Here is a 16,543-nt window from a genome sequence, read left to right as displayed (position 1 = left end):
TGTACAATAAAAACTCACTTTTATACCGCATTTCTGAAATACCTACTCGCTAAATCCTGAACAAATGCAAAAACATTCTCCTGTTGCTTTCAAGTCACAATTTAGTAAACGGAACCAAGGTTAAAAGAACGACATGCCACGTTAAGATTTGAACGCAGGACCGTCATGTTTAATTAAACAGGCGCTATAACCAACGAAGCCATAGATCCCTACTGTTGCAGTCGGGCCAACATCCGGTCTCTGCGATATCTAGCAGCTTCTTGTTGCTGTATTTTGGGGGCGAAAACAGGTTTTTGTCAGCAAACCGCTTTGTCCTCCTCTTCCCCCTATCTATTTCCCAGTGTGTCCGGATACTCTCTGTATCTCGGGCTGTGTTTATCTCTGTGTCCATCTGTGAGTTGGTTCTGAGTCAATTCACGTGCCTGAGTTCATTTGAGAGTGAGCCCGAGAGTTTGAGAAATGTTCTGAAAAGTTCTCAGTGAATCATTTAGAGGTGATTCCGTTACCAGAGCCGTTCCAACATTACTGTAAGAACGGATCAGAGACTTACTTAGAATTACATGGAATTTAAAGCACAAAACAGGTTATTCAGCCCAACTGGAAAAAGCCAATGTTTATGCACCACACGAGCGTTCTCCCACTCTATTTACTTCATTACGCCCTAACGACATATCCCTCTATTCCATTCTCACTCATGTACTTGACTTGCTTCCCCTTATATGCTATTCGCCTCGCCCACTCCTGTGATCGTGAGTTCCACTTCCTTACTATTCCCTGGGCAAGGAATTTTCTCCTGAATTTCTGATTGGATTTATTAGTGGCCATCTTATATTTATGGCCCCTAGTTTTCGACTCCCACACAAGTGGAAACATCTTCTCTCAGTCCACACTATCAAAATACTTTATAATATTGAAGACCTCTATCACCCTTCACTTTGGTGGAGAAAAGAGCCCCAGCCTGTACAGTCTTTCCTGGTAATTATAACCTCTCAGTTCTGATATCACCCTTGTAAATATTTTTTGCATCAACTCCAGTGCCTCTTCATTCAGACACCTTTCTCCCTTACACTGGGAAACTAACCCGCCAAATCCTCGAACCAGGTTCTGTTTATTTACAATCTGCAGATACAACATTCCATCTGGTCACAGATAATAATCTCCAGTTGGGAATTTCCTCACCCAGATCTGGACAAAAGAAAATTGGGACCAGGACGTGATTGGAACCTGGAGAAATCTAATTTGTTTTTATTACTCAGTCGAACACAGACCTGCTCCGTCCCCTGCAGGGTGTGAGGCACCATCAGAATCGCCGTTCACCAGTCGGCGTTGATGTCGCGCACAATTTAATGACGTGCTGCCCGCAGACAATTACAAACATCGGGTCAAGAGGATCATCAGCAGGTCGGGCAGCTTCTGAAACGGTTCACTGTGTAACTGTGGTCACAACATCAAACACAATAGCTTGCGCCGTTGTGAAAGAAATCAGTTCACAGTGATCACACCGGGTCCAGTCACCAGGATGGGACCGGGAATGGGCCGGTTATGAGGGGAGACTTGACCTGCTGCATTTGAGATTTCTATTGGAGCAGCGAGGCTGAGATGAGATTTAATAATTTTAAAAAAGTGAGACTTGTATTTCTAAAGTGCCTTTTACGACATCGGGACGCTCCAAGGCGCTTCGCAGCCAAATTGCGCACAGCAAGATCCCACAATCAGCATTGTGTCAAATGACCATAACATCAGTTTTAGTAATGTTGGTTGAGCGATAAATATTATCCACGACACCGGTGAGAACTCCACATTTCTTCTTCCAATAATGCCATTGGATCTTTTACTTCCATCTGCGGGGACAGGTTTAAAGTCTCACTTCAAAGATGACTTCTCCGAGAGTGCAGCATTCCCTCAATACTGCCTCTCGGACAGTGCCTCACCCTCCAAGTACTGCCTCTCCAACAGTGCAGCACTCAGTCAATACTGCCTCTCCGACAGTGCAGCACTCCCACACTACTGCCCCTCCGACAGTGCAAAACTCCCTCTGTGCTGCACTGGGGTTAGAGTGTTTAAACATCATGAATGGTGTTCATATAGTGACCGAGAAACATGGACCCCTTTCGATCTATTGGGGGTCAGTGACGATGGTTCTGTTGTTTTTTAGCGGTGGATGTCGGGAGGTAACAGGTTGAGAGTCTGCCTCCTCCAAAGCTGGGACTGGGTGACCAGGGATGCTGTACAATTTATTCTCTCGCCGCCTCCAAACGATAAATCTTTCTTCTCTGCGGGGCTGCCTTGTGTGCATCTGTGCGTCCAACAGATGATGCAAAATCCCACCATGACTCAGACAAATTGTGTTGGAAATGCGATTCCACCCCGATTAGAATGGACTATATTTTTTTACATTTAAGAACTAACAATCACTGTCAAGGGAACAACAAAATAACAACTGTCTCCCGGTGCCTTTTCAGCTAAGTTTCCTTTTTTTATGCAAAAAGTGAACAAATCGTAGGTTTAACCGAAATTTGAAATGAATCGCTGTATTTTAAAGTCTCGGGTGCTCACCAGTACACCATGCGGCCCGGAACTATTGTTAGAAACATCCAGTGGACACTTTCATCTTCACTTTGAGCAAGATATTTGTGGTCGACATTTTCAATTCACTTCCGTCACTGCCACGATTTCAATACTTGCCAGATGTGTATGATCGGTTGAGGACAGGTGGAACCAACTTTGAGATGTTTATTTTCGCTGCATGAGATCGCTCCCATCGGCTGTGGGAATAAGAAGTGTCCATTCTTTGCAGGACACCATTTGCATAGAATGTAACATCCAGCTTGAGAGGAATGGCAGAGTGTGAGCACCAGCAGCATCCCGAGAGCATCTATTTGAACATTACAATATTCTTCTTCAAGAAAGATTGGACAGGAAAGGAAATATGTCTTATGCATCACTTCATCTGAACACAAAGTGTTGGTTGAACACCCACCATTCAAAAATCCCGGGTTGTTTTTTCAGCACTGCAATGGCGATAAACCTCTGAACTCCAAGTCCACATCCGACCTGCTTAAACGGCTTCTTTATCTTTCAGTTTCCTGTCCGTTTGGAAGGTTTACCTCCGAACATTAACCTTTCCTTTCGCTTTTCAGATGATGCCAGCGATGGATAACTTTGTTTATAACGAGCAGTTTTTGATACTGGGACTATTCGCACTGCAAGAAAGAAGGAAAAGTGGAGGTTTCATACACGTTTTTTTAAAGTTACATCGAATGACTTCCAATTAACAGCGCCGGAACAGGCCATTCGGTGCCGACGTTTACGCTCCACACGAGCCTCCTCTCATCCGACTTCATCCAACCCTTTCTGAACATCCTTCTATTCCTTTCCCCCTCATGTACTTGTCTAACTTGCCATTAAAGTTATCTATGCTATTCGCCTCAGCTACTTCATGTGGCAGCAAATTCCACCTTCTTACCACTCTTTGGGTAAAGAAGTTTCTCCTGAACTTTTGAAGAACATAAGGACATCAGAAATAGGAGCAGTAGTCGGCCATCCGCCTCCTCGAGCCTGCTCCGTCATTCAACAAGATTATGGCTGATCTTCTACCTCAACGCCATTTTCCTGCCCCATTCCCATATCCCTTGATGCCTTTAATATGGAAATCTATCGATTTCTGTTTTGCATTTACTCAATGACCTAGCCTCCAAAGCCCCCTGGGGTAGAGAATTCCAAAGATTGACCAGCCTTTGAGTGAAGAAATTTCTCCTCATCTCTGTTCTGAATAGATAACCCGTTATTCCGAGACTGTGGCCCTTGGTTCTAGAATCCCCAGCCCAGGGGAAACATCCTCCCCCCATCCACACTGTTGAGCCCTGTAAGAATTTTATATGTTTCAATGAGATCACCTCTCATTCTTCTAAACTCTAGAGAATATCAGGCCTCGTCTACTCAATTTCCCCTCATACGACAATCCTGCCATCCCAGGAATCAGTCTGCTTAAACTTCGTTCCACTCCCTGGAAAGCAAGTATATCCTTTCTTAGGTTAGAAGACTAAAATTGTACACAATACTCCAGGTGCGGTCTCACCAAAGCCCTATATAATTGCAGTAAGTCATCTTTACTCCTGTACCCAAATCCTCTTGTAATAAAGGCCAACATACCATTTGCCTTCCTAATTGCTTGCTCCACCTGCATGTTCGCTTGAAGTGACTCATGTACAATGACATCCAGATCCCTTTGAGCATCAACATTTCCCAATCTCTCACCATTTGAAAAAAATACTCTGCATTTCTGTTTTCAGACCAAAGTGGATAACTTCACATTTCTCTACATTATATATTCCATCTGCCATGTTCTTGCCCACTCACTTAGCCTGTTTCAACCCCTTGAAGCCTTTTTGCATCCTCCTCACAACTCACATTCCCACCTAGTTTTGTGTCATCAGCAAACTTGCAAATATTATATTTTGTCCCCTCATCCAAATCATTGATGTAGATTGTGAAAAGCTGGGGCCCAAGCACCGATCCCTGCGGTACCCCGTCAGTCACAGTCTGCCAACTTGTAAAGGACCCGTTTATTCCGACTCTCTTTTTTCTGTCCATTAACCAATTCTTAATTCCTGCCAGTATATTACCCCGAATTCCATGTGCTCTAACTTTGTTCACCAACTTCCTTTGTGTAACCTCATTGAAAGCGTTCTGAAAATCCATTCCACCACATCCACTGTTTCCCCCTTAACCATTCTATAAGTTACATCCTCAAAGAATTTCAACAGCTTTGTCAAACATGATTTCCCTTTCATAAATCCATGTTGATTCTACCAAGTCTCATTTTTATTTTCCAAATTTATTAGTGACTAACTTATATTTATGGCCTCAAGTTTTGGAATCCCCCACAAGTGAAAACATCTTCTCTACGTCTACTCTATGGAACCCCTTCATAATTAGAAGCACATATATTTGGTCACCCCCAACATTCTCTTTTCGAGAGAAAAGAGAACCGGCCTGTTCAGACTTTCCTGATATTTATGACCACTCCGTTCTGGTAACATCCCGGTAAATCTTTTGTTTTCGTTCTCCAGAACCTCTATACCCTGTTTGTTATATGGAGGCCAGAAATGTTCACAGTACTCTGAGTATGGACTGAACTACGTTCCACTCAAGTTGAACATGAACGCCCTGCTTTCCAATTCTATTCCCCTTGAAATGAACTTCATTGTTTTGTTTGCATTTTTTGGCCTTGTTAAGTTGCGTTGCTTCTTTTAGTGATTTGATTATCTGAACCCCAAGATCACTTTGATCACTTACCTCATTTACACTCTTATTTTCCAAGGAGTAAATGGCCTCCGAATTCTTCCTGCCAAAATGTTCCACCTCACACTTCTTTTCCATGTTGAAATTAATTTGTCATTTTTCATAGAATTGCATAGATTAAAATTGAATGTACAGCACAAAAAAGGCCATTCGACCCAACAGCTACATGCCGGTGTTCATGCTCCACAAGATCCACCTCCCTCCCTACTTTATCTAACCCTATCAGCAAACCCCTAGGAACATAGGAATATAGGAATATAGGAACATGATTAGGCCATTCAGCCCCTCGTGACTGCTCCGCAATTTAATAAGATCATGGCTGGCCTGTGATCTAACTCCATATACCTGCCTTTGGCACACATCCCTTATTACCTTTGGTTGCAAAAAAGCTATCGATCTCAGATTTAAATTTAACAATTGAGCTAGATAGAGAAAATGGAAGAGGGGGAGGAGTAGCCTTAATGATTTGAGATGAAATCACCTCAATGATGAAAGAGGATATAACGAGAAGTAAGCAGCCTACAGAGACCTTATGGGTTGAATTGAGAAATATGAAAGGATCTAAGACGATAGTGAGAATTGTGTACAGGACCCCTGGCAACAGCTCTGAAGTGATAGATTATTTAAATGCAAAGATTAGGCAAGCGTGAAGACAAGCACAGTGGTCTTAATGGAGGACTTTAACATTCACATAGATCGGGAAAAGCAGACTAGCAACGTTCAGATAGGTAGTGAACTTCTTGAGTGGGTCCGGGATAGTTTTCTACAGCAATATGTCCCAGAGGCAACAAGGTGGCAAACCGTACTAGATATGGTAATGAGTAATGAACCAGATTTAGTTAACGGCTTAACTGGACGCAAACATCTATCCAATAGCGATCATAACATGATCGAGTTCAATGCAGTGTTTGAAAAGGAAAAAAGTGAGTCAGCTGCTAAGATTCTACACTTGGCTAAGGCCGACTTCAATGGGATGAGACAGAGACTGTCTACAGTAAACTGGGCAAATCTGTTAATGGGTAAAACGACTGATGATCAGTGGGAAATGTTTAAAGAAACATTTAACGTAATACAGAATCGATTTTTTTACCCCTGATGGGCAAGAACTCTACTTTCCAAAAAAAACAGCCATGGACAACTAAAGAGGTAAGGGACAGTACAAGGCTTAAGGAAAGGGCATACAAAAAGGCGAAAAATGGCACAGTTCCTAGCGAATGGAGAAGATACAAAGATCAACAAAGCATCACAAAACAGATAGTAAGAGCTACAAAAAGAGAGTATGAAAAGAAACTTGCAAGGGATATCAAAACAAATCCGAAGAACTTTTATAGTTACATTAGGAAAACGATGGTGGTCAGGAGCAGTGTTGGCCCATTAAAAACTGAAAGTGGGGATATGTCATTGACAATGGAGAAATGGTGGACATGTTGAATGATGACTTTGCGTCAGTATTTAGAGTAGAAAAAGTAGATAGCATGACGTAAATCCCAAGAAAACTAATATTGAATCGGGGACAGGGACTCGATAAAATGAATGTAAGTAAAGCAACAGTGATGAATAAAATAATAGCACCAAAGAGTGACAAATCCCCAGGACCAGATGGTTTCCATCCCAGGGTTTTAAAGGAAGTAGGTTTGCACATTGCAGATGCCCGAACTATAATCTTTCAAAGTTCTCTAGATTCAGGAACAGTCCCTCTAAATTGGAAACTTGCACATGTCACTCCACTTTTTAAGAAAGGAGAGAGAGGAAAACCGGGGAATTTTAGACCAGTTAGCCTGGAGTCTATAATTACGGATGGAGTGACTGAACACCTCGAGAATTTTCAGTTAATCAGAGAGAGGCAACATGGATTTGTGAAAGGTAGTTCGTGCCTGACAAACCTGAATGAATTTTTTGAAGAGATGACTAAAGTAGTGGACAGGGGAATGTCAATGGATGTTATTGATATGGACTTCCAGAAGACATTTGATAAGGTGCCACATAAGACACTGTTAGCTTAGCTGGAAGTCCATGGGATCGAGGGAAAAGTACGGACTTGGTTCGGAAGTTGGCTGAGCGAAAGGCGACAGAGAGTAGGGGTAATGGAAAGGTACTCACATTGTCAGGATATGACAAGTGGAATCCCGCAGGGATCTGTCTCAGTGCCTCATTATTTATTAACGACTTCGATGAAGGCATAGAAAGTCTCCTATCTAATTTTGCCGATGTCACAAAGATTGGTGTTATTGTGAGCAGTGTAGATGAAAACATAAAATTACAAAGCGATATAGATAGATTAGTTTAATGGGCAAAATTGTGGCAACAGGAATTCAATGTAGACAAATGTGACGTCATCCACTTTGGGTCAAAAAAGGATAGAACAGGGTACTTTCTAAATGGTAAAAAGTTAAAAACAGTGGATGTCCAAAGGGACTTAGGGGTTCAGGTACATCGATCATTGAAGTGTCATGAACAGGTGCAGAAAATAATCAAGAAGGCAAATGGAATGTTGTTTTTTATATTTAGAGGACTAGAGTACAAGGGGGCACAAGTTATGCTTCAGCTATACAAAACCCTGGTTCGACCGCACCTGGAGTACTGTGAGCAGTTCTGGGCACCGCACCTTCCGAAGGACATATTGTTCCTTGGAGGGAGTGCAGCGTAGGTTTACCAGAATGATACCCGGAATTCAAGGGTTAAATTTCGAGGCGAGATTACACAAATTGGGGCTGTATTCTCTGGAGTTTCGAAGGTTAAGGTATGATCTAATCGAACATTATAAGATATTAAGGGGAAGGGATAGGGTGGATCGAGAGAAACTATTTCCGCTGGTTGGGGATTCTGGGAGTCGGGGGCAAGAATAAAAATTAGAGCCAGACCTTTCAGGAGCGAGATTATAAAACATTTCTGCACACAAAGGGTGGAGCTCCTGCTCCGAAATGCGGTTCGCCAGTAGCTGCAGCTGGACACACTTCCTGCACACATGGTCGCCAGGGACACTTGCAGCGTCCATGACTTCCCACATAGTGCAGGAGGAGCATATTCCTTTCACCCTCATTTGCTTATCTGGCTTCCCTTTCAATGCATCCATGTTTGCCGCCTCAACTAATCCTTGTGTTAGTTATTTCCATATTTTAACCATGATCTGCGTAAAGAAGTTTCTCCTGAATTCCTGATTGGATTTATTGTCACGATCTTACACTTAGGGCGACGAGTTTTGGTTTCCCCCGCAATTGGAAACATTTTCTGTACATCTAACATATTAAACCTTTTCATAATCTTAAAGACCTCTATCAGGTCACCACTCAGTCTTCACTTCTCTGGAGAAAAGCGCTCCAGCCTATTCAATCATTCCAGAATGATATAATCTATTTTATCTTGGACGCTGTGTGCACGACAGGCAGATTGAATCATCTTTAATAGGTTCCATTTTACTTTATTTTTATCATCCTTTCATACTTATCTTTCACAACTGTATTTGTTCCTTGACCGTTTATGTTATCTTTATTCCTTATTCTAGTCTGATCTTTACCCTCATCAAGTGTTTCTTTTATCTTTAGGCTTTTGTTATTATTACCAGATACCTCCCCACGTTGCCAGTTTAAAGCCTCATGTACCGCCTTATTTGTCATTTCTGCTAAGTCTCAGGTTCAGGTGGAGCCCGTCACAGAGTTACAGCTCCTTCCTGTCCCAATAATTGTGGCAGTGTCCCATGAGGGAGGGGTGCGGGGTTGTGAGTGGTGCGGGGTGTAGGGAAGAGAGTTGTGTGATTGGTAGGTTGGCGGGGAAGTGAGGTGGGTGGGGTGGGGTGGGGTGAGTGGGGTGAAGGGAAGTGGGTTGGATGGAAACTTGAGGGTGATGAGGAGTTGGGATGGGGTGAGTGAGGAGGTTCTGAGTATGTGGGATAAGTGATTTGGGGAGGGGGGATTTGGGTTGGGTGGGGCGAGTGGGAATATGTCCGGTGATGGTGAGAGTGAGGGTGTGTGTAGGGGAGTTGAGTTGGTTGCTCTGTGTGGGAGCGGCGTGGGTTGGGGGATGTTGGAGTTGGGGGTTGTCAGTTGGGCGAGAGTGGATTGGGGTGTGAGGGGGTGTGGGTGGTTTCTGGGTGGGAGGAATGGATTGTCTGTGGGGTGAGGTTGGAGTGGGGTGGAGGGGTAGTGGATGTTTGTCGGGAGAGGTGGGGGGTGCTCTTTCATTCTATTCAGCAGCTGCATTTTGAAGCATTTCGTTAAAGTGAATATGGAAAGACTATTGCTCTGTTTGGTGAATCAGCAAGAGAGTGAGAAGAGAGGTTAAGTGCTATTTCTGCGTCAGCCGGTTGTTGGGGACGGGAATGAGTTGCCACAGGGAGTATTTGAGACTCAGAGCATTGGAACTTCGAAAGCAAAATATGATAAATATTTGAGTGAGAGGAAGCCATGGGTCCATGGAGCGAGAGGGGGGCAGTGAGATTAGTTTTGGGTCGTTCTAGCCAACAGCCAGCAGATTTGTAATGGGCCAAATGTCCTCTAGCATTTCCAGCATTGTATCCTTTACGACATTACCGTCTTAAGGGGACGAGGATAAAGTGAATTTGATGTGCCCGGTCAGTTTCTGAGATGCTTCGTTAGGTTTGTTAGTCTTAAGTTTGCACTGTCAGAGTTTCACGATAGATATAGATGGGAAAAGAAATGAACACAACAAGAAAGTTCTGTCATGGTGGTAAGATGTGTGGCTCCACATCCCAAACAGCTCGCTGTGTAGTCTAGAGATTACCCCAGTGAGGCTCTGAAGGTATAATGGGCACATGCAATCTCGCATTACAACCAGAGTGGGATTCTCAGCAGAGTTCATAGGGCTCCCATTGAGTCTTGAGAGCCATTTTTCACATGGTCATTCATTGCAATAGGAAATTATATCTAAAATAGTGATAGAATAGAGAAAAGTCAAAACAGACTCACCGGGAACAAAGAGAAAGGGAAAATGAAGGATTTGGTCAAATTACTGAAGAAATTAAAGGCCAGGAAAACGTGAAGATCAGATAAAGCAGAGACGTTTTAAGAAGACCTGAAGCACAATGGGTAAAAATAGCTTGAGACCCAACTGAAGACGTTGAAGAACATCTTGAGTTCAACAGTGTGGTTTTCCTTTTCAACGGGTTGCTATATGACCAATGATCGATCCCTGCAACATTGACTACCCCATAACATTGGCTACCCCGTATTGTAAATTGTCAAGACCCGGGATCTACAATGCATCTCTACCTCCTTTTGCAGGATAATGCACGGTGCTTTGGTGCTGCTTCCCGGGCAAACGATGATCAAAAAAATATTGATAAGTCTTTGGTCCATTAGGTAGTTCGGTGCATGAGCAGTGCTGCTATCACCCAGACTATATATGAGGACCGCGCTGGCTGGCAGCTCCAAAGTGAAGCCTGTCAGTGGTGGAGCGGGAGTGGAGGGAGAGGGAATTATTGAACTTTCTGCTCAATGAGTACATTTTGAGTCATTAATTTTTCAGTTTATTAAACTTATTATTTTCAATTCAGCACCGGAACTTCATACACAAGTTGGACCTACCCTCCGAGCCGCACTGTTGTTCAAAGGTACTGAACAGAACCTGGACATATCATCAATGGGTATTTCACTGGGCAACCACTTCTATCTCCAGTTACTGGAGGAGGAAGAGCGGGAAAAGTGCAGACATGCAATGCTGGGAGTGGAAAGGGAAACGACAGCACACGACGAACTCCGTGCATGGGCCGAGACATTTGTAACTCTGTGCCGAGACTATAATTTACACAGAGATAATCTCAGACCTTTGCAATCTCTGACAGACTGGCGGGTATTAATGGTTACTCAACCAAAGCAGGTGGATGGAGTTACGATGCAGATTAAGGACAGAGGCGGCTCCGACAGTGGCAGTCAAGGTGGTCACGAGCTGGACATTTTATCTGATTGTTAATTCCAAGTAACAGCATGCGATATCTGACAGACAACAGGTCAATTTATTTATGGCATCTCTCAGCTGAGAGCCCGCATTTCAATTTTGGAGGTACGAAATGAATTGCTTGTACATGCCTCGACCTACCATGTGCAGAGAGCTGTGTTGGTATTTCTTTTTTTTCCTCTCGGAAACGATTGGAAGTGTATTTATATTTAATGATTTAGTTCATACAACAATTAGAATTTGCACACTCTCGCCCCAAAAAGCTGTTGAGGCTGCGGGGTTGTCGGGGGTTGGGGTGCGGGAGGGCATTCAATTGAAAATGTCAAAACTGAGATTGGTAGATTTTTGTTCGGTAAGGATTTTAATGGTTACTGAACCAAGGCGGGTAGATGGATTTAAGATACAGGTCAGCCATGATGTAAAAATATATGAACATAAGAAACAGGAGCAGGAGTAGACCATATGGCCCCTCGAACTTGCTCCACCATTCAATAAGACCATGACTGATTTTCGACCTCAACTTCGCCTTCCCGCCCTATCACTAAACCCCTTGATTCCCCTAGAGTCCAAAAGTCTATCGATGTCAGCATTGAACTTGCTCAACTCCTCACCATCCACAGCACCCTGGGTCGAGAATTCCAAAAATTCACAGCCCACAGAGTGAAGAAATTCCTCCTCATCTCAGTCCAAAATGTCTGACCCATTATCCTGAGACTATGCACCGAGTTCTAGACTCTCCAGCGAGGGAAACAAACTCTCAACATCGACTATATCAGCCTTCCTCAGATTCGTATGTTTCAATGAATGTTTCATTCTTCTAAACTCCAGCGAGTATAGGCCCATTCTACTCAATCTTTCCTCATCGGTCAACCCTCTCATCCCATCCAGTGTAACAACCGTTTATGGGCACCTTTTCGGATGCCTTTTGAGAATTCAAATATCCGACATCCATTGGTTCCCCCTTCTCTACTCTGATATTTGCACCCCCAATAACACTCCAATAGATTGTTGAAGACGACTTCACTTTCATGAATCATTGGTACGGCCGCATCTTGAGTATTGAATCCAATTCTGGACACCACACTTTAGGAAGGATCAGAACACCTTCGAGAGGATGCAGAAAAGATTTAGTAGAATCGTTACAGGGATGAAGATTTCAGTTGTGTGGATAGACTGGAGAAGCTGGGGTTGTTCTTCTTCGAGCAGAGAATGTTCAGAGGACATATGATAGAAGTGTTCAAAATCCTGAAGGGTTTAGATAAAGTAAATAAAGAGAAACCGTTTCCATTGACGGAAGGATCGAGAACCAGAGGACAAAAATTAAGGTGATTGGCAAAAGAACCAAAGGCGACATGAGGATTTTTTTTCATAGCGAGTAGTTATGATCTGGAATTTGCTGCCCGAAAGGGTGGTGGAAGCAGATTCAATCGTTGCTTTCAAAAAAGGAATCGGATAAATACTTGAAGGAAAAAACGGCAGTGCTGCGGAGAAAGAGCTGGGAATTGGGAATCACTGGATTACTCTTACAAAGAGTTGGCATGGGCTCGATGAGCCGGATGGCCTACTTCTGTGCTGTAATCATTCTATGATTCTATGATTCTGTTATTGTTGGATCGTGTTAGATCTCCTCATCCAATTAATTTGATCATCATTGCGAGAGGATATTTCACGCCATTCCTCAACTCCTCTCTGAATTTTCTCTGCGTCACTGCATAAATAAAAGTGTTTGTGCAGCAATTCAGGAGCTGGAGCATGAAGCCGATTTCTGTTTCAAATGTGGGCAGGGGAACATGATATCCCAAATAAACCAATCGTTTCAATATAGAACACACCATGAACACCACCCATAACAGGATGAAATTCCCAGATATAACAAATAGTACAACGATGGATTTCCTTCGGTTCTCCATCTCTGGGTCACTGGAACTTTCCCCACTGCTCGGACCCCGGATTCTCCTGCGGGCTCTGCTGGCCACTAAAATGTGTCTGATCGTTAATACATTGAACAGTACAATCAAAAGAAATGGAATAAATGGCGTTAACACAAAATGCATTAATTCAACAACCGCCCAGGCCAGCGATCGAGCTACACCGAGTGACACGCGGCACAACCAGGGACGGTTAGAAAGAAAATATTCACTTTGATACAGAAAATACCAGAAAATGTTCTTCAAGCCACTCAGAACAGTGACTGTTCCGAGAACCACAGCCGCCGTCTTCTCGGTGCAATATTTAGTTTTCAGCTTCTGGCAACAAATGGCCACAAATCGATCAAAGGTGAAAGCGACCGTGAACCAGACAGAACAATCTGTGACTGCATAAAGCAGGACGGCGTGGATATTACACGCTCTAATGTTCCACAGAAAACTAAATTGTTCCCGATAAACAATAGGAATCTGCCTTAATATCAGATCGATGATAACGACCAGTAGATCTGCCGCTGCCATCGCCACCAGGTAGCGAGTGACACATTTGGAGAGGCCGCATTTTCCCCGAGTCAGGATCACAATAGTCACCACGTTAACTGCAAGCAAGACGAAAATAGGGAAATGATTCACCAGACTCAGGAAAAACACTAATTTGATGCGTTTCTAGTGAATGAACGGAACAGGTTATAAAACATGGAAATTAACCTTCTGCACAATAACCTGTAATGTTTTCAGCTTGACTTTGCCTGCTGTGATGGAATCTGATTATTTCGATGTGACAGGGTGTTCTGGAGGCAATCGCAGTAATCAGTAATGAATCAGAAAATAAGTGAAGCGACGGGATCAAATGAAACATGGTTACAAAGAGAAAATGAGTTTAGAATGAACACAAAACAACCAAAGGAAAAGTGGGAGTCTCACTTGTACCTGAGCCAAAGGGAAAGGGAAAGGTGGGACCTTTCCAGGATTGAATTGTAGCGTGTCTGAGTTAGCTACAGGGTTGATACAAGTGACTTCAATGTCCCGAGGTGGAGCGGTGATAAATGAACCCTGGGAGGAAGAGGAATGGGCGATTCGCTGGTGCCCTCTGAATGGAAGAGTGAGCGAACAACACCCGTTGTCTGTGCTCATACATTAACATTGATCACTTGTTCAAGGCATTGAACGCATGTGTAGAATGACACAAGTCAACTCTTCCATCCAATGTTTGTTATGTACATCAGAGATAGGAAAATAGGATCATAGGAATCTCTAGATGAAAAAAAAAACATCAAGGCCCATTGAGTTCGCCTGCGACCATCCTGGTAGTCGCTTGCACAATGATACTGGAGTTGTTGACTAATCAAAGCAATCGATCTCCATCAATTCGTCCACAACAGATGCATACATGAGGCGAGGAAAGCCTCATAGTTTGGAATTCACCTAATCCTCCCAAGCATGCAACTCTTAGCAAATATCATGCCTCAAATTATTAATCCACTGTATCCCAAAATGTTACTTTCTGAAATAAATCTATTTAATTATGATTTGAATGAATCAATACTAACTGCTTCCACGGCCTCCCGGGGGAGCCTGTTCCATAGATTGACCACTGAATCATTGAAATATAGTTCCCGCAGATTAGTTTTGAATTTAACTCACCTTCAAGCGCAGGCCTTGTCCTCTGGTTCCAGTATTCTGGACAAGGTGCAACAGAAAAAGCTTTTCATTTTCTACATTATCTAGTCTAGAGATAATTGTTCCACTCGTCTGCTCCTGTTCCGAAATATTAAATATTACAATCCCTGTTTGTTTTGGGTCTCAGTAGTGGGGCCCAGTCTGACACCCTGCTCCTGGATTCCCAATGGTCAATCAACGGATGAGCTGAGTTACAGGCACGCTATTCTCCATGCTCGGTAATTGGATTTTCAGGGTCACGTGTGATGCTCTGCACCAAAAATACAAAGGCAGAAAATGACCATATAATGTAGTTAATTTTGCCGGCAAGTTTTCGAATTACATTACAGGTAACACTTGCAACAGTGGTCATTTACTGTAAATAGTGGAATAGCATGACTGACACCATCCCTTGATTTCAATACTATCTGAATTCTAGTCACATAGTGTTAACCTTGTTCTTTTCCTTCGGTGGTGTGAATTCAATAAACTTCCAAATTACTTACGGAATGAGACACAATACAATATCGAATGAGTTCACCAACAGAATAACACCACCCTCCACCCCGCCCCAACTCCTTTCAATGATTGTGTGTCCCGATCAGATACAGCATTTGATTGTTAATACAGATCAATTATTAGAAATTAAACCAAAACATGAGTTGAATAATAATAGAGAGTAGCTCAGACCTGGAATTCTAACTTAACCATTCAGAAACAGTGGCACTAACGCGTAGCAGGAAACGATGGAGCGCGAGGCAGCTGAACCAGATTGAATCATGAATGCATTTGTCATTTATCTGGTCGGACTTATTTGTACAACTAAATTATTAACTCTACCCTGAAGAAGTTGTAGACTGTGTGAGCTCATAAAATATTTCTCACCTGACACTCGGACTCGTTATTTACAGCAGAGTGCTGACTTTTAGAATGGTCCAGTGACATGGCTTGTGCTGTCGTCTGAAATAACATTGGGATCTTAAATAAGATTGCCTGAAATGAAACTAATAATGACGATTAAACTTACACTAATCATTGAACTGACACCAATGAATGAGAGTTCATATGAGTGGAACGTGGGCCATTATCAAAAACACAGAATAGAGAAAGAGAGTAAGAAAGAAACTCTGATAAAGCGGGTCTTACAACCTCAGGACGTCCCAAAGCGCTTTACAGCCAATGAAGTATTTTTGTATCACTATTGCAATGTAGGGAAAGTTATCAAATAAAGAGCTGGACAAGTGGACTAAGATGCCGCATTCAGTTAAACTCGTGTTGATGAAGTACCAGGTGCAGATAGTAACTTACCCGGGACACCGACCGCTGCCAGGATGGGGAAGTAAATCCGTTGTATGTCATTAAGTACCCATAGAATCTGGAGTTTGATTAGAAAGCTAAGATACATTATTTCCCCTTCAGTAAGACGCGATGATTCGATGGTTAGTCCTGATGCTGGGAGCAATTCTCCGATTGACACATTGAGTGGATTTTCCTTATTTATTACAGAGAGAATTCAACCAGTCAGAAAATGATGTCCCGCGCTGACTGGGTTTAATTACAGTCACTGAACAAACAGATGAAGTCAACAATTCTCACTCCGTGATCTTTAACAAGAACAGTGGAATTTCCAATCAGATGAAGCCCCGGAGAACAAGTTAAATCGGACATATCCTTGGTATCAGTCAGAATCTTTATGTTCTGTAGTAATGGCCATAATTCGTGCGGGTGTGAGACTTGGTCATGCA

The sequence above is a fragment of the Heptranchias perlo genome, chromosome 35 (assembly GCF_035084215.1).
Source record: "Heptranchias perlo isolate sHepPer1 chromosome 35, sHepPer1.hap1, whole genome shotgun sequence".
Classification (NCBI taxonomy): Eukaryota; Metazoa; Chordata; class Chondrichthyes; order Hexanchiformes; family Hexanchidae; genus Heptranchias; species Heptranchias perlo.
The sequence above is the reverse complement of the archived record's forward strand: the minus strand, read 5'-3'. Positions refer to the sequence as shown.